The sequence below is a fragment of the Coloeus monedula genome (genome assembly GCF_965178545.1).
Source record: "Coloeus monedula genome assembly, chromosome: 3".
Classification (NCBI taxonomy): Eukaryota; Metazoa; Chordata; class Aves; order Passeriformes; family Corvidae; genus Coloeus; species Coloeus monedula.
In genome coordinates, this window is record NC_138783.1 from 118,700,862 (window position 1) to 118,717,770 (window position 16,909).

Sequence of the window (16,909 nt, forward strand, 5' to 3'; positions counted from 1 at the left end):
CTTAAAACCCTCACATTCGCAAGTTTTTAACATGCTGACTGATGATCAGTGCCCAAGTACACCCACAAATGGTTCTCCTGGGATGTCACAGCCTGATCCTCACCCACTGACACTGTGTGCCGGCACCAGGTTGGTTACTACAGAGACACCCTGAACTCTGCATCCACAAGAGAGAATCCCAGAACCCCTGAGGCTGGAAAAGCCCTCCCAGCCCAGCCAGGCCCAGCTGTGCCCCATGCCCACCTTGTGCCCAGCCCAGAGCACTGAGTGCCACCTCCAGCCCTTCCTGGGACACCTCCAGGGATGGGCACTCCAAACCTCCCTGGGCAGCCCCTGCCAAGGCCTGAGCTCCCTTTCCATGGGGAAATTCCTGCTGCTGTCCACCCTGAGCCTGCCCTGGCCCAGCCTGAGGCCGTTCCCTCTCCTCCTGTCCCTGTTCCCTGGCAGCAGAGCCCGACCCCCCCGGCTGCCCCCTCCTGTCAGGGACTTGTGCAGAGCCACAAGGTCCCCCCTGAGCCTCCTTTGCTCCAGCCTGAGCCCCTTTCCCAGCTCCCTCAGCCGCTCCTGGGGCTCCAGCCCCTTCCCAGCTCCCTTCCCTGCCCTGGACACGCTCCAGCCCCTCAGGGTTTCTCTTAGCCCAAGAGCCCACAACTGGACAGAGCCCTCGAGGGGCCTCTCTGTGCCCAGCACATGGCACAATCCTTGGCCAGGTCCTGCTGGACACATTGGGGCTGATCCAAGCCAGGATGTTTCCTCAGCAAAGACAGGGAGAGAAAAAAGGTAAGTGAAGAGATGAAACATAGTAAAGAGAGGTAAGGGAGAGGAGGGCCAAGGAATGATGGAAGAGCAGGAAGGGCAGGATACAGCAACTCCATAGTATAAACACAACTCATCCCTTCCCTCCCTCCAACTCCCACAGCTCCAGTCAAACCTCCCAAAGACTGAGCTTTCCAAGGTTCACACCTCTGGGCAGAGATTAAACTTGCTCAGAAGATGGTGCTACACCCACCACAGAACAATGATCTGAAGACAGAAGTTTCCTTCAGGGTCTGACTTGCCTTGACAGCACCTTTGAGAGAACCTTTTCCTCATCTCCAGCCCAGATCTCCCCGACACAGCTCGAGCTGTTCCCTCAGGTCCTGAACCTGCTCACAGGGAGCAGAGATCAGTGCCTGACAATGACAGATATGAAAGGTTTGTACAATTTATAGCACAGGAGGAACAAGCTGCACAATTTATAGCTCATACTTGCAGCAGTGGATTAAACCCAACGATCCAAATTCATCCAGGTGATTTCAGAAGCTGCTGCCACTCCTGACTGTGGATCAGGATTCCTTTATTTCTCCATCTGGCTTGTTAAAAATAGGGACAATTCACCTTGGCAGTGGAGTCTTATGACTCCAAGAGGAGCTGGCTCAAGGGCCACTTGCTGCAGCATGAAGTCCCCAGCAGGGCCTGGGGACAGCTGGGGAGGCAGCGAGAGGAGCAGAGGCTCTCCCAGCTGGCACCGCAGCCAGCAGGAACCGCTCAGCTCCCGCTCCTGGCTCCAGCACAGCACAGCATTCTCTGCGAGCTGGCAACTGCCAGCATCTCCAAAATAAACTCTGCCTGCTAAAAATATATTTCTGGTTATTTGCCTTCTGAGTGAGACCTCAAAATGAAAACTGGCATTCTAATGATGAATCCACAACTTCATCAATCATTACCTTCTGAAACAGCAAGCAAGAGTTTATGGCAGTCATTTGGCTGCAGAAGTGTAGCCTAAAGGTATTTTACAGGAAAAATTAAGTTGTCAATATTTCAGCTATTCAAAACCACCCTATACTGAAGCATTTACAATCAAACCTTCATCAGTCAAAAAAGCCTTTTTCAAACTCAGCAGTGAAGTTTTCAATTCTCCTGAAAAATACCACAGGCATTTACTGGTGCTTGAAGCAAAGAGAAAACCCAAAATGAACTCACTGGGGTGGAGAGTTGGCTACTTGCAGAGAAAGGAATCTGAACTTTTGCCTCAAAATTAACTTGCCCCTCTTTGGGGAAAGAAAAGGGTAATAACACTCAACCACCACTGACACCAGGAAAATGAATACATAGAACCAGAGAAAGGTTTGGAAAGTACCTTAATGCTCATCCAGTGCCATGGGCAGGGACACCTTCCACTATCCCACTAACCCTAACCCATCCAACCTGGCCTTGAACACTTACAAGGATCCAGGGGCAGCCACAGCTTCTCTGGGCACCTTGTGCCAGGGCCTCCCCAACCTCACAGGGAAGAATTTTTTCCTAATACCTGATCTAAACCCATAATTTTTCATTTTGAGGCCATTCCCCCTTGTCCTGCAACTCCAGCCCTTGGGAATTGTCTCTCTCCATGCTTCCTCTTGGCTCCTTCAGGTACTGCAAGGCTACAGTGAGGTCTTCTCCTCTCCAGGCTGAACAATCCCAGCTCTCGCAGCCTTTCCTCCCAGCAGAGCTGCTCCATCCCTCTGCTCATCCTGCTGCCTCCTCTGGCCTCTCTCCAGCAGCTCCACGTCCTCCCTGTGCTGGTCCCAGGGCTGGGGCAGCTCTGCAGGTGGGCTCTCACCTGGGCACAGGGGCACCATGCCAATCCCTTCCCTGCTGCCCACGCTGGGGCTCAGCCCTGGGCTCGGGGGGGGGGCTCTGGGCTGGGGCAGGTCCAGCACTCACCCACAGCACCCCAATCCTTCTCCCAGGGCTGCTCCTTCTGCTCATGCCAGCCTGGGTTGATCCCAGGGGTTGTACTTTCCTGATCCAAAACCAATGGAGGCACTGAACATGCCACGGATGATTCACAGCATTTTCCAGGTGACGTGTCCAGTTCCCAAGCTGCGACCAGCTGGACCAGGCCCTGTGGAGCACTTATTACATCAAATCCACTTTGCTTTCTCACAGAAATGAATAATTAAGTACCTGTAGAGATAAAACTACCTGAACATGCCTCAGTTCTCATCTGCTTAAATGCTGCTGCTGACAGTTTGAGAACCCAAGCACTCAGAGCACTCCTCCAAATGTTCAGCTGGGCTGGTGCAACTTTCAAGAAGGAAACCCCAAATTACACAAGAAAAAAAAATCCAGTATAAAAAAATGCCACTTCATATGTTAAAGAAAACAGCAGCAGCAAATAATCTTCAATTAAGGCCCCCAGCAAGAGATGCCCTCACACTCTACATTGAAGAGGCCATTTACTCAAACACTCTGTTCTTTTTACTTTTTATTTGTAGTTCTCCAGCAAACATTGTCCATGACAACTTTCAAGCTACAGGAGTTCTATATGGCAACAGCTCATGGATTCAAACCCTGCTGAAGAATCTTACTGATTATTTCAACTCTTGGTATTGAAGTGAGGACAAATGAAGGAATAACACAAGTATCTGGGGTATATGTTTGTCTATGGCTCTTTTAATCATTGCTTGGACAGCTGGGAATTGGAATGCTCAAGGAGTAGGGAGAAAGGGAAAAAAAAACCCAAACAGCACCTCCCGTTCCTTCAGAACATGAACAAAGGAGAAAGATTTTTGAATTGGGCCCAGCAGAAAAATCTGCATCTTCCAACCCTGAGATCATTCCCTCAGCCTTAAGAAAGGTTCCTGTTTAAGAGCCCCAAACAAGGGCTTGCAGGGGCCTCCCAAATCCTAGTTGCCAGCAGCCAATACGGTGTCAAAGCACTGCGTTAAAATCCTCCAGGAACTGGAGGTACCAGCTGGGAGAATCAGGCTGGAATGAGGCAAAGAACCTGGGCAGCAGAGCAAATCCTGCAGGCTGAGGAGGAAAAACAACACCTCAGGACAACGTGCACTAGAACCTGTCAGGGAACACTGGGAAGACACCTACTGCCTAACAACCATGAGAAAGGGAGGAAAAACTTCCTGAAACACAGATTGGCATGGCAGAGCTGAAGCCAGAAATCATGGAATCACAGAAATTTTGGGTTGGGAAGGACCCTAAAGCTCATCTAATTCCACCCAGTGCCATGGGCAGCGACACCTCCCACTGTCCCAGGCTGCTCCAAGCCCCAGTGTCCAGCCTGGCCTGGGACACTTCCAGGGATCCAGGGACAGCCCCAGCTGCTCTGGGCACCCTGTGCCAGTAGCCCAAATCAGACTACACAGAGGACTAAGTTCTGTCTTTTGCTCATCTACTTCAAAATTTGGAGACTCTTCTGTGCGTCTTTCTTTGAAATTCATTTCATTGCTGACAGTTCAGGAAGCTGTTAGCTCACTTCTAAATAAAACATGCAGAATATTAAGACACATCCAAACACACCTGCCTGAACAAGCAAACACCACATGCAGCTTCCCCCAAACCCTGGAGAGAACATTCCTAATAAATCCTGAAGGGATACAGGATGAAGGGCATGAAGCGCCCTGCCCACACCCTGTGTTTCAGGCTGGTTTCCCTAAACACTAAAAAGCTTTGATTAGATAGGCAAAACCTTTAGATATGATATTCCAGGGGACTGCATATGGGAATTCAGTGGAACCCTGAAAAATACTCTGTGCAACAGAAGAATTGATCTGCTTCGGAAAACAGCAATTGCAGAGTACCAAGCCCCAGTAACACACAGAAATCCTGTGTGAATTAAGCACTATGAAGAAAAAAACCACACATAAAAAAAACCCCAAAAAGCCTGAGGGGGAATCACAGATGTTCCAAGCAGGATCTCACAGTTGCAGGAGAGATTTAATTTGGTTTCAATGCAAAGTTCAGTGTTTGAGACCCATAACAAACTCAGGCAAACCTCATTTTCTAAATGCTTCTCCCTAAACTGGACAGACTGAACAGATACACAGAGATCTAAGGGAGAAAAAAAATGAGCCATAACATTAAAATGTAACAGCCTGGCCAAAAATATGAGTAACCAGATCCACAGTGCCAGAGGTCAGAGATCCACCAGCACTGCTCCCGCCAGCCATTGAATACCAGGAATAAAGGAGTCCTGCAAGGAGGCACTGATCCAGCATCATCCCCAGGGACAAAGAACTTCACACATTTTTTTCAGTTACCTTGCCAATAACTTCCCCACTGTATCCAACACTAACCATTAAATCTGGAAGGAATATAATGATTCTATAGCAACCAGCTGTGGAGATATTTTTCAAACAGAACAAACTGGATACAAATGCCAAATATTTTCGCAACAAATTTAGCTATTCCTAGTGGGAGGAGAAAACTATGCTTACTGCTGTGATCCAAAACACAGTGTAAATCCAAGTTCTGTACAAAACTCAGGCAGTTTAAAACAAATCTGATAACCAGGAGCAGGTAAACAGACACCCAGGTGTGCACCTTCTGTTACTCTGCCAGGACATCACTCCAGCAGCCTCTCTCCTCTGGAGCAGCATTTCCACGAGACTTTTCCACACTGGTTACACTCCCACAACCAAGAGGCCAACTTCACTACTATTTCCATGTCCCTTGGACAAGTTTATCAGGGGATCTTCTGGGGATGTGAAGCTCTACAGTGGCACCTGCACATCAATCACATCAAGAAGGACCTGGAAGGGCTGGAGCGTGTCCAGGGCAGGGAAGGGAGCTGGGAAGGGGCTGGAGCCCCAGGAGCAGCTGAGGGAGCTGGGAAAGGGGCTCAGGCTGGAGCAGAGGAGGCTCAGGGGGGACCTTGTGGCTCTGCACAAGTCCCTGACAGGAGGGGGCAGCCGGGGGGATCGGGCTCTGCTGCCAGGGAACAGGGACAGGAGGAGAGGGAACGGCCTCAGGCTGGGCCAGGGCAGGCTCAGGGTGGACAGCAGCAGGAATTTCCCCATGGAAAGGGAGCTCAGGCCTTGGAAAGAGCTGCCCAGGGAGGTTTGGAGTGCCCATGCCTGGAGGTGTCCCAGGAAGGGCTGGAGGTGGCACTCAGTGCTCTGGGCTGGGGACAAGGTGGGCATGGGGCACAGCTGGGCCTCGCTGGGCTGGGAGGGATTTTCCAAACTCAGGGATCCCAGGATTCTCTGTCTGTAATTTGGGTCCTGTAAGCTCTCAGAACAATGCAGTGATCTGGCTGTCCCCATGTTTACATGAAGCCATTCCTGCTCTACGTTTCCTGATGTGCAAAGACATAAAAAGATCCAACCTCCCTCCTGCAGGCCAACAAGCACCTCAGTTGAAGCATTTTTCTCAGCAAAACAAGAATGAGACACCATGAGAATTCATGTGTGTGCTTTCTCTTAGCTCAAACACAAAACAGGAAACCTCCAGGTAAAAATAAGGAAAATCAAGCCTAGTATTAGGTTCATGTACATTAGCCCAAGTGCACATCCTCGGAATGCTTATTTTAGAAGTCTACAAATCAAAAGAAAGGTGAAAACCACCTAACTAGGTAACAGCTCTGCTTCCTTCTATCACAACAAGGCTTTGTTTCTATTTAAATCTTCACAGAATAAAGTTTTTAATCTTTAATGAGAGACAAAGCCAAGCTAAAGCAAGATGAAATTATTGGTAGAATGTATTCACCTGGTTTCATAATATTGTACAGGGATAACAACAGAATTCAATGGGTAAATGTTCAAAATCACAGAATGGTTTGGGCTGAAAGGGACCTTAAAGCTCATCCCCTTTCCCAGGCTGCTCCAAGCCCCAGTGTCCAGCCTGGCCTTGGGCACTGCCAGGGATCCAGGGGCAGCCCCAGCTGCTCTGGGCACCCTGGGCCAGGGCCTGCCCACCCTGCCAGGGAACAATTCCTGCCCAATCTCCCATCCAGCCCTGCCCTCCTTCATCTTAAAGCAATTCCCCTTTGTCCTGTCACTCCATGCCCCTCCAGGCACTGAAAAGTACCTCAGTTGAGACTGATTCCATTTCCCACTTTTGGTTAATTCTGCTCACCTGGTGTTTTCCCAGCTCTCCTCCCCAGCTGCAGAGCCTGGCTCCTTGTGGGGATCCCAGCTACTTCACAAAAGTACTGGAGAACTGGCACAGGGTGCCCAGAGCAGCTGGGGCTGCCCCTGGATCCCTGGCAGTGCCCAAGGCCAGGCTGGACATTGGGGCTTGGAGCAGCCTGGGACAGTGGGAGGTGTCCCTGCCATGGCAGGGCTGGCACTGGGTGGGCTTTGAGGTCCCTCCCAATCCAACCCATTCAGGGATTTCCAGAAAAGCCAAGGCAGCCCCTTGTCCATGGCTGGTACAGAACTAGACACTGCTGCTGCCACATTAAACACATTCATCAGAGCAAAGCCAGCCTGGAAAGCTGCATCTTGGCATATCCAGGCCAGCTGCAGCCTTCTGCCCCTTCATAGCCCTAATATTTGCTGCCTTTCCAAACCTCTACAGCTAAAAGGTACCTCAGATGGAGAGGAATTGCACACATGGGTCTGTGGACGATTCAAGGAACTTTTGTTTAATAAGGATTTATTTATTTCTCCCCTTTCCCTTTTTTTTCCCCCTCCCTTCGGAAGCTGGGGAAGGATAGTAAAGCACAATAAACCTCCTCACAAAAGGAAATGAAGTGTCACCAGAATTTCAGTGCTCAGGTTTCCTGGGTCTCATTTCAGTGCACAAAGCTGGACTGAGTCAGCATTTTTCATTCATAATGCTGGCAGGATTTTGAAGGGGGTGTTTTAAACACAAGGACTAAATTTCTGTTACTGGTTTGAACTTCCCAAGCAGAATGTCTCATTTTAACATAACAATTGAAGAGATTCAGCATGATTATATTCCCTGCACACATGGAGTTGTTGCCCTGCCCCAGCTAGACTGTGCTTTGCTTTCCTTAAAAAAACCCAGGTGGTTTAATCCAGGATTGCATCAAGGTAATCCAGGGAAAGCCGGAACTTGGCATTACTGTAACAGATTCTAGAAACTCCAGGAACTGAGCAACTCCAGCAGGATAGCCCGATTTCCTCGGAGCTACAGAGTAACATTTTCCTGGTTGAAGCAAAGAGAGCAGAAAAAAATGCAACATTATTTCTGAAGCTCCATGTGCTTCCTGATTGCAGCAACTTTATCACCCATCAAAAGATCCTCCCTGCCTCTTATAGAAGTCCTTAAAGCCCCCCAACACACCATGGGCACAAGATTTATTATTCAGCCATCAGCAGAGTCCACCAAGCAACAACTGCAGCTGAACAGAGTGCAGCCTGTGAGGCCGCTGAGATTCCAGCTAACATGTCATCCCTGGAACACGCTCAACTCTGCGAGCCAACCACCAACATGAGCCAAGACACCGAAAGGTCAGAGCTCCGGTTCTCTATCCCTGCCTCCAAGCAAGTGGGCATCCCAACAAGGAAAAAGCAATCCTGCATATCCCTACTCCTTCCAGTCCTGCAGTTCTCCTCCTCTCTCAGCAAGGGCTCCAAAGTCTGTCATGAGAGACAAGCGGGAGCAGAGTGAAACCAGCTCAGATCCCACCAGTTCACCTGAGAAATTCTGAATTCTCCAATTGAAACCTCAAGGGTTTGGCTGCAGTTTGACCAAGGAGCACAGCACAAACACATCAGCTTTGGAAAGAGCTGCCCAGGGAGGTTTGGAGTGCCCATCCCTGGAGGTGTCCCAGGAAGGGCTGGAGGTGGCACTCAGTGCTCTGGGCTGGGGACAAGGTGGGCATGGGGCACAGCTGGGCCTGGCTGGGCTGGGAGGGCTTTTCCAGCCTCAGGGATCCTGGGATTATGTGAAATGGTGGTGTCTAAAGGCTCAGAGATCCCACATTACATTTTGCTGTACAAAGACTGTATTCAAATTACAAGTGAGATAAACAGAAAACTTGGCCAGATTTCCTAAAATCATAGAATCACAGAATACCCTGAGTGGGAAGGGACCCCCAGGGATCATCCAGTCCCATCCCTGGCCCTGCCCGGACCCCCCAACAACCCCAGCCTGGGCATCCCTGGCAGCGCTGTCCAAACGCTCCTGGAGCTCTGGCAGCCTCGGGGCCGTGCCCATTCCCTGGGGAGCCTGGGCAGTGCCCAGCAGCCTCTGCGGGAAGAACCTTTCCCTAAAATCCAACCTAACCCTGCCCTGGCCCGGCTCCAGCTGCTCCCTGGGTCCTGCCCCTGCTCACCAGAGGGAAGACCAGGAAAGGGCACCACATGTTCATGTAGAGCTGGGGGGGACAGAGGAGAGGTACTTGGGGGTTTGGTTTTAAGATCTAAAAAGCAGATTAAACTCTTTGGGTTAAATATCCCCAGTAGTTAAAACAGACAAAGTGATTTTTTAAGCCATACAATAGCATTTGTCAGCAGCTCAGAGTAACACTGAAAGCACTTGACTCTAAAGGATGCAGCTTCTTCCCTCCTCACAAAGCAAAATTGTTCTGCTTGCATCATCTGCAGACAGCACGAGTTTGAAGCAATGCCCTCAGATTTAGATGAGGAGTTGAAAGAGCAGCACCAAACAATCCATGCCAGGCAATCCTGCCAGACTGCAGCTGGAGAACTTCCTATTCCTGTGTCACAAGAGCTTTCCAGTCACCGCACAGAGCTCTGGGATTTACTGGCCATCCATAACTTCAGACTCTGCAAAAAGGATGACTAAACAACCTAAAAAAAGCATGGAGCTGGTAAAGTGAAAATGCTGCACAAGCTTCAGCTCCATTCAGATTACTCTGATAACAGCTGTGATAAGGAGGCACATTCTGAGCATGGATAACACCTCAGCTTCCTGTCAGCAGGTTGGGGTCAGAGACCAGGAAGCACCAAACAGGAGGATAAATTAAGGATCTCCTCTTCACAAGCCCAAGATCCCCCTTTTGTCCCACCAAAGCCATCTGAAGAAGCCTTGGCCCACAGGAATTTCCAACCCTGAGACAGACTCACTGACCCCAGTGAAGCCAGAGAGTCCTGAGCACAGCCAGAGCCAGCTGGAGCTGATCAGTAATGCCAGCACGGCATCAAGTGCTACACCACCCAAAAAATTAATTGCATTTGCCTTCTTCCTTTGGTCATGTCATCATTATTTGACATTTCCTTGAAGCAATCTCATTTCTCAGCAGAAAATATCCACAAAAACTAGATTTCTGTCATATTTCTTAAAATTCCTGCATTATGTTAAATAGCAGGTTGCCGTTTGTTCTTTAATGAGCACATTATATCCACGTGGTTTGAAGAACAGAGTAAGAGCAGAACACCAGAACATGAAGAAGTTTCCAAGTTGGGTAATGGCTGATTCCCAACTTTGTCCTTAAATACTTCAAAAATCCACAATGTCCTGCCATGAATTCAAGATAGATGACCTTATGTGAAAACATATTTTAACACTTTTATGCTTTGAACTCTTCCTCTGAAAAGAAATTTTACAAACCAGAATTAAAAAAATACATATATATAAAAGACAACTATAAGGAGCAGTTGGAAAAGGATAGGGGAAAACCTTGTTACATGTCTGCTTTTAAATTTAATACTACCCCGAACACCTACAGTAACTTCATGCCACACTACTTTATTCTAACAAAAACATCTGCCCTCTTCTCTTTGACATTTATTCTGTTGTTTGAAATTCAAGCCCACACTGAAGAATAGAGGTGTTAACAAGGAAGAAAAATTTTAAAGTATTTCCGATCTCTCTCTACAACCCAGTTCCAGTTACAAAGTTTTTCCTGGTTGGGATTGGCCCTTACAATCACCAACAGAACAAAACCTATGAACATCAAAATACAAAGGGCAAGGGAGAGAACACCTGCCAGCCTTCAGATAATGCTGAAACTCAAGGGACCATTAAAATGAAGACATAAAGATGCAGGACAAAAGAGAGGAAAAAAAGAACAGGTAAGAATGGGCATGGCTGCAGGCAGGGAGCTGGGAAAGCAACCACAGGCACAGGCAGCAGCTGCACCAAAGGTGCGGGGCAGAGAACTGCCTCTAAAAAAACCAAATCACACCAAATGTCCATGCAAGACAGACAACCAGCAACCCCAGCCCCGAGTATCACAGGAGCCTGTCTGTCTGTGAGCTCCAGAGAGCTGAGTTCATCCAGCTGGGGCTCACATGTGACTCAAAGGAAAATGTCAGGATTTTTGCTCAAGAAATTCAACGATTACATCATCCCATTTAGTACATGACCAGATTAGTGGCATTTCGTTACAAAACACAGCTCTCAAGTTGTCAGCTTTTATGACTGTCTGTAAGAATTAACTGTACTTCCCCAAAATACCCTGAAGATTTATGAACTGGGTAACTGAGCTCCTGGCTGCACCTCCTCACCAAAACCACAGGAATCCCTACAGAATCTGTCCACACCTGAAGGCCAGGTGCAAAACTTACTTAAAAACCATTAAATATTGCACCTTGCACAGACCAGCCCATAACCGGGTGCCTGGGAATTTGAAATTGTAATATAAATGGAAAAATGTATTTTTACAGTTAGAATAAGAGACTTTATCACTATAAAGACATGATGATTAACAGAGTTCTGTGTTTAATTTGTGATTAACACAAAATTAGCTCGATTCTATCTTCAGTTTTCAGATCAGTCTTGTGAACACTTAAGATACAAGCAGTAAGTTTCCAGCACACAATCATAGATGTTTTATTGTACCACAATATAAAGATTGCCATCAAAAGAGCCCTCCCAAACTCACCTTGATCTCTGAAAGCTGAATGTGCAGCTGCCTTTATCCAGCCTCAGCTAGCTGGGCAGCTGAGGCTGTTCAGGCTGTACAGACACAGCTGAATTCCCTGCCCAGCAGCCAAGGTTGGATCTCTCCTTCACAATTCAGCTGGGAGGGCAAGGAACAAAAAGTCCACATGTGCTTGGCAGGATGAGCATCGGGCAGAAAACAGGAGATGCCTCTTCTCCTTCCCCCCAAGATGGTGGGTGCTCTTTTGCACAAATACAACCAGACACCATTTAAACACTTCTCTCATATACTGGTTCTAAGGACTCAAAACAGAGACTTAAAAGTACTGGGAGAAAAGACTAAAAGTTCTTGTTTCCCCAAAGCGGCTCTGCCACAGGCACCCTCTGGATGTCAGCAGCCCTGCAGGATCCCAGGGGGAGGTTGGGAAACCTGGACTACACACTCACAGCACATGTGATTCTAACACAGCATGGGTTGGGATGGAGGGACCTCAGAGCCCATCCAGTGCCACCCCTGCCATGGCAGGGACACCTCCCACTGTCCCAGGCTGCTCCAAGCCCCAGTGTCCAGCCTGGCCTTGGGCACTGCCAGGGATCCAGGGGCAGCCCCAGCTGCTCTGGGCACCCTGTGCCAGGGCCTGCCCACCCTGCCAGGGAACAATTCCTGCCCAATCTCCCATCCAGCCCTGCCCTCTGGTAGATTGGATTATTTTACAGGAATATTTAAATGGTGTAAATATTTACAGTTCTGTATGGAAGTACAGAAATCCATGTGCTCCAGAGGTGGTTCAGAGTCCTCCAGAGAGGTGCCAACCATTCCAGGTGGCTCCATGGGAACCCTCCTTCAGGAACCACAGATTTTAAATCCAGGTGTTCTGTGTATTTTCAAAGTATATTAATAACTATTCCTACAAACTGTGCATTTCTATGAAGCAAGTAAAACTGTACCTTGAGATGATGCAAAGCTTAACCCTTGCCCAGTCATTTACAGCCAATTAGTCATGCCCAGGGCTAGATCCTTCAAAGATATTGAGGGAGAGAATCTCCATGGAAATCCGAAGGATCAAAACACAAAGGAAAACGTGAACTTTTAAGACAATGAGTCTGCAGCGAAATAATTTTAATAGTGTCATTAGGGTTTGCTAATCTACATTACTAGTAGCAGTATATTTACCTGTAATATGGAATATACCACCAAGCCCTTGATTTTCCAGGATTGCCATCCCACAAAACCTTACTCTTAAATTCACAGGATTGAGAGGTCAGCTCTCACAACTGTGGGCACACACAACCATGAGGAACAATGCAAGGAAAGGAAAGGAAACTGCTGTGGAAGAGAAACACACAGCAGAGACTGAGGTTTCAGACGCTCATGATTATTTCAGAATCCCAAACACACATTTTACCACACAACTTGTGAAAAGCTGACTTCACATAGAAATGATGTCCACTTGGACACTAACACTAATTAATTCAATTACCTTAAAAACAACACATGAAAAAGTAAAATACAATATCCAACACACGTAAGTTTGATAAGAGAAAACCAAACCAAGGATTTATTATGTCAGTTAAGTTTTCTGTGTTTTGACAGACTGCAATGAAGGGAATACTGTAAAAATGCACCTTTTGCATCAAAACTAGAATACCCTTTCTTCCTGGGAATGCCCAAGGATACCTCTCTTCACTCCTTCCTACTCAAAATTATTTAATTTCTATTAAATAGAAATTTTCTATTCTGGTCAAGAAGCTGATCCTCTGGAGGGGACAGACAATGCCCTGTTTGCATAGGAGAGATTAGTTTCTAATTACTATCAGTAATTAGTGCTTTCCTGCAGCTATAGCTGGAATTTCTCTGTCAGGAACCTGACCACCTCCAGCCCTGCCACACACAGAGCTCAAGAGAGAGACTCATTCCAGACAGGTGGATCCATCAGACACATCCACGTGCCCTCCAAAACCTCACAGCTTATGTTTGTTGTATGAGGGACTGGCAAATACCATTCTAAATCCTACCATCTGCAATTAAAATCCCAACACATGCCTATAGTGACAATGCCAGCCAAAAATAATCAGTGGAATTCAGTATATTCTTTTTAAATTATACAAAGTGCACTTTTAACAGAGGGTAACAGATTTGTGCCACAAATCCCACAGAGGTTTTAGCACTTCACAGTGAGGTTTTCTGTGCACAAGTCATTTATCACCAGATCTCAGCCTGGACCCTGCTTCTGATTGTCCACCATCCCCCCACCCCAATTTCATGCTTGGCAAGTAAAAACAAAACCAAGTTGCTGTGGAGGGGGCATCCCAAGTTCAGCAGCTGTGTCCAACACAACAGCAATGAGCACTCGAAGCTCCCAGCACACAACAGTAGCTGAGGCAGCCCTTGGGTTGGTTTATGGTAAAAGAAACCAAAACCCCTCACAACTCTTTGGTTCCAAGCAGGTCAACTCTGAGCCTCCCCCAGCAGAAACACGCCCCTCAAAGCAATCTGCTGCTGGTTCATTCTGCTCTGTTACTGCACACAGCACGGGGAAATGGCTGTGGCTGGTAACTCCTGACCTCAGAATCCCAGGCTGGGCTGGGCTGGGAGGGACCTTAAAGCCCATCCAGTGCCACCCCTGCCATGGCAGGGACACCTTCCACTGTCCCAGGCTGCTCCAAGCCCCAATGTCCAGCCTGGCCTTGGCCACTGCCAGGGATCCAGGGGCAGCCACAGCTGCTCTGGGCACCCTGTGCCAGGGCCTGCCCAGCCTCCCAGGGAAGGATTTCTTGCAGAAAACTTCCACCCCGCTGATCTCCCCATTCCTCAAACCATTGCTTGTATTTTCCTTAACTTTTTTTTCTTTATTCTTCTATTCCTCTTTTCCCTGTTGTCATCCTACTAAAAGCTAAAATTACAATCCCTGATTAGAGTACAAAGACAGACCAGAAAAGGCTATTCAACGTCATCATTTAGAATTATTTCATTGCTAGATTCACATTCTTTCCTGAATCCAAATCTACCCTAATTGCATTATTAGAGGCATTAAGGAAAGGGCACCAAACAGCAGCAAGAAACGGACCAGGCTCTGCAGCTCATGGCTTTGAGACCCCAATTCTTACTTCATCTAAGAATCGGGACATAAAGAAAAATTATCAACACAGCTACTCTGCAAAGGATCTTGTGTGGAATGAAAGACAGTAGGATATTACAGAGGGAACACAGGAACTGAAAGAATGGAGTGTGGTTTGTGAGGCAGCCAGTGCAGGGAGCAGCCCACTCAGCTCCAGGGAAGTCTGAGCCTCAGACACTGGAGAAACTGTTCGGAAACCGTTCGTCTGCACAAAGCATGACCCCTGTCAGGCTGCCAAAATCAGGGAGGGCACACCAGGGCTTATCACGCAGGCTGGACGGGCTCAGCCTGCTGGGATTCACAGCCATAGCTGCACAGCCTGAGCTCTGAGGGAACAGAAAATGCAGCTGTTTTCTCTACCTGTAGTTGGGATGCAGTCAGGACACCTGCTCAGCATCCACAGGCAGGTACCCCCCTCCTGCAGCTGGGAATGGGGGTGCAGAGACATGCAAGAGTCCTCCTCCCACACTTCAGACTCTCAGGCAGGGCTCTGGGGGTGCAGTGGGGGAATTTCAAAAGAGAAAGGAGAATTTGGTATCAATTCACTGCTATAAACTATCACAGAATATCCTGAGCTGGAAGGGACCCACAGGGATCACCCAGTCCCACCCCTGGCCCTGCCCAGACCCCCCAGCAATCCCAGCCTGGGCATCCCTGGCAGCGCTGTCCAAACGCTCCTGGAGCTCTGGCAGCCTCGGGGCCGTGCCCATTCCCTGGGGAGCCTGGGCAGTGCCCAGCAGCCTCTGGGGGAAGAACCTTTCCCTGCTCTCCAGCCTGAGCCTGCCCTGGCCCAGCTCCAGCCACTCCCCAGGTCCTAAGGAAGCTTCCTGTGTGAGAACATCACCAGGTCGTATTCAGCAATAGAAGTCACAGGTGACTACAACAAAAGGTAAAAGAAAGAAGGAAAGACCGTGTGGAATAACAGTCTCCAGAGTCATCAACACCCAAAATACAGTTTGGATTTTTGATTAAAGAAAATGCATCCATTTGGAGCTTGACTCCAATATATATTTAGTTAATATCGACAGCTATTGCCATATAAGCTGTAAACAAAAAGCACTTTGGAACTGGGCAGTGGGAAGAGGCAGAGGAGGACAGAGTGTTTCTTGTTTTAAGAAGGACCACACTCTCCCACCTGAAATGCTAGCTGGTTTGCTAAGAGGAATTATTTACTAAACGATACTCTCTGGTGAGCCATGGTAGTGATTTCCCTTCATGGGGCAGAGAAAGACAGAATTCACAGAAAACGTTGTTTTCTGCAAGCAAACCCCATACTTCACCCCAAATAAAGCAGCAGCTGAATCAGAACAAAAGCTATCCACAGGGAATGTCATCCACAAACTTGTCTGCTCATCCGAGGCAGAGGCACACACAGGGACACAACCCCATCCATGAACAGGCTTCCTTTTCCCGACGCCCCGACAACATTCCCTCGTTCCACTGGTGCCCTTTTCCAAGCCGCAAGGGACGGCACTCCCAAGGGATGGCGTTCCCAGGGAATGGCATTCCCAACGGAGGGCACTCCCCAGGAATGGCATTCCCAGTGGATAGCCCTGCTCCTTCCCCTCGCTCAGGGCGCAGCGGGTGCAGGGAGCAGCGGCCGGAGGCAGCGGGACCAAGGTGACTTAAGGCGCTGAAGAAACCCTGCGGCGGTACCGCCACACGTTACGGTAACAGGAGGAGGAGAAGGCAGCCGGCCACAGCAAGGGGCGCAGCATCACTCACCGCCCGCCCCGGCTACCGAAGGAAGCGAGGAGCAGAAACTGGGCCCTGGCACCGCGACACACCCGGGCACCGTGAGGGGCTGAGGCGGCGCTGCCCCCCCGCCGGCCTGGGCTGAACCGCCGCCGCTCGCAGCCCGCGCCCCCCGCCGCCCCCGTCCCGCCAGGCCGTACCTCATGTCTGTGCGGGCCCTACTCACAGCCCCGGCCGCGGCCAGGGCACCGAGGGGCCGGAGGGGCCGGAGCGGCACCCGCAGCCGCCTCCGCCGGACGCGCCATCGCCGCCCTCGCCCCGTCTGAGGGGAGGGGGAGGAGCCCCTCGCGGCCGCCGTACTGACGCGCGGCCAAGGCCCCCGCCTGACTGGCAGGGAGCTCCACCAATCAAAGGCCGGAAAAACGGAAGAGCCCCGCCCCCTCCTGCCAATCAGGGCTCTGACAGCCCCGCTCTGACGCGAGGCCTCCGCCCGCCCCCCGCGGGACGGGCAGGGCAGATCACCAATCAGAGACCGGAACAGCGGCAGGACCCGCCTCCCCGACCAATCACGG

General features: G+C 49.4%; 1 protein-coding gene across 5 annotated transcripts in view; it reads right to left on the reverse strand.

Annotated features, from left to right (window-relative positions):
* The window catches only part of ITSN1 (intersectin 1), a 103,385-nt gene extending 86,709 nt beyond the window's left edge, over positions 1-16,676 (reverse strand). For all 5 annotated transcript variants that reach the window (XM_082278841.1, XM_082278840.1, XM_082278839.1 and 2 more), the window contains exon 1: positions 16,538-16,676. The gene's annotated coding sequence lies outside the window, so the exon portion shown is untranslated. The remainder of the gene's footprint in view (positions 1-16,537) is intronic.
* Positions 16,677-16,909: the final 233 nt, after the last annotated feature.